Source organism: Tupaia chinensis, unplaced genomic scaffold (assembly GCF_000334495.1).
Source record: "Tupaia chinensis unplaced genomic scaffold, TupChi_1.0 Scaffold000159_1, whole genome shotgun sequence".
Lineage (NCBI taxonomy): Eukaryota > Metazoa > Chordata > Mammalia > Scandentia > Tupaiidae > Tupaia > Tupaia belangeri.
In genome coordinates, this window is record NW_006159630.1 from 4,992,847 (window position 1) to 4,995,095 (window position 2,249).

Sequence of the window (2,249 nt, forward strand, 5' to 3'; positions counted from 1 at the left end):
GAAACACTACAAGACGAACACATTCTTTAGAAAATAAATTCCAAAGTTAAAGAGGAGAAAGGTCAATTTACAGATTTAAAGAGACCAGGAAATTCACTGAGCTTTACGTGTATGACTTAATATGCTTTTTTCCTTGTGCATGGTATTTCAATGACAATTTTTAAAGAAAAAAGAGATTTGAGACGTCAACCAATTGCAGTAATGAACTTTATTTCCCTCTTGATTTAAACAAATAAAATAGTAAAAGAATTTTTATGAAACAAATGTAAATGCTATTTGAACAAATGATGACATTTAGGGATTATTAATTTTGAGGTGGGATAGTGGTATGGTGGCTAATATTTTTTAAAAGAAGGCTTATCCTTCAGGGATACATACATTTTTTTCGGGGTGAAATGATGTCTGGAATTAGCTTCAAAACAATTCATATGAAGAAAGAGAAGCTGAAGGCCATAGATGAAATCAGACTGGCCCTCAAGTGTCATTCATTCTGATTCTGTACATTGTTGTATATACTTGAAATTAGCCGTAATAAAATGTTTTTAACAACAACAAAAAAGCTAGGTTGGGGCCAGCCTGGGGCCAAGTGGTTAAGGTGGCTGGATCCCACATGGCCAGCCTAGTGGTTTGCTTTCTGTGCCCCGTCACTTGAGAAACATGCCAGGCGTGTGTGCGTGTGTGTCCAAAATCCCAAGGGAGAGATGGACAAGAACACGACCATTCCCCATGGGGCTCTCACTCGTTTTCTCCCTCCCACACATACACACACACCTTCTGACAACATTTTTTTTAAAAACAGGGGAGCAGTTTGTCAACACCAGGCATGGCAAATCAAGATGTAATAACACTCTCAAGAGGTTTTTGAAAATGTCTCAAGCAATAGCAGTATCAAGATACATGAACAAATTCCCAAGGTGAATAATTTGAGAAAAAAAAAAAAACTTGTTCAGAGGCATAAATTATGGTATGTTCAGTTGTTTTTAACTCAGTTTTATGGGCAGGTGCACAAAATCTGTAGGAAATTCTATGGAGCAGCATGCCTCAGGGTTCAACGAAAAAACCAAGTCCCTGTGCTCGTCACACATGAGCGGGGAGTGCTCATTATGGTGGCCCCTGTGCAAGGTATACAGATGACCAGGATGTGGAGGGGGAAGTAGAGAAACGTACTGGGATCAACTTTGGCTGCCAGTGACTAAAACCCCAAGTAGATGGGGCCAGAAGATGGTGTGGTGGTTAAGGTGCTGGATTCCCACGTGGCCAACTGCTATTTGCGTCCTGGACCTGATGGCTTGAGAATCATGCTGGGTGCATGTGCCTGCATGCTCAAAATCCTAAGAGCAGAACGGAGGTGAAGGGATTGCAGCGTCGCCTGGAGGGTGATTTCTAGTATACTTTCCTCTCTCAGACAAGCACACATGCCCGATGGCAACTTACTCCCCCCAAAAAGCAAAAAACAACCAAAGCAGAAGTGTCATGATGAGGTAGAAGTCTAGGTCCCTCTTATATGAATAAGGAATGCCAAGGCTGGTGTGCCACTTCCACGACCACTATCAACTGCCAACTCCCCAAGAGACCACCAGAATAACTTCCAATGAAACGAGGATAAGGTGATTCCACCAGCTGCAGCAGGGAGGGCTTTGCCATGACCAGAGTCACGTGTCAGGCATGCCTAGTGTTTCAGAGGGTGGTCCAGGTGGGCGTGTCAGGGCTTGGGGGTCTCGGCTGGAGTGTTCAAGGCAGATGTCTCTATGCTGGCATCTAAGCGGGATGGGACCAGGTCTGTGATGTGCCCGTCTTGAGAGCATCTTTGTCATGAGCTCCTCACCTTGTGTTACCTCTCCCTCGGGCATGGAAGTCCTGGTGGGTGCCATGTAAAGCCGTACATGTTGGTCACCCTTGGAGGGAGGCTGAGGGGCCCCAAGTGCTGGCACCCACAGTGAGGCACCCTGGTTCCTTTGCGCTGTTGGGCCGAGTCCCCGTTCGGAGCTGTGTGTGAAGCTGTCATGCCATTAGGTGCCTCTGGCTGACATCGGGGTGTGGAACCCACAGCTGCCTGGGCACCAGCAGCACCAATAGACAGGAAGCATCGCAGTGGACTGCGTCTTCCCCAGCAGGCTCGGCCCAACGAGGGGATAGTATCACTGGTTCCTGGGCTGGGTCATCTCCGCTGCTCACAGCACAGTGTTAGGAGTTCTCTCAAGGAAAGCAAGAGAAGAGTGACACCAGGAGGACTTGGGGGGGGGGGGGGG

At 46.9% G+C, this 2,249-nt stretch overlaps 1 long non-coding RNA gene across 1 annotated transcript in view; it reads left to right on the plus strand.

Moving 5' to 3' along the window:
- Positions 1 to 734: 734 nt before the first annotated feature.
- Positions 735 to 2,249, plus strand: part of LOC102496929 (uncharacterized) — a 9,888-nt gene continuing 8,373 nt past the window's right edge. Inside the window, exon 1 of the long non-coding RNA XR_334145.2 lies at positions 735 to 914. This is a non-coding gene — a long non-coding RNA (uncharacterized LOC102496929). The remainder of the gene's footprint in view (positions 915 to 2,249) is intronic.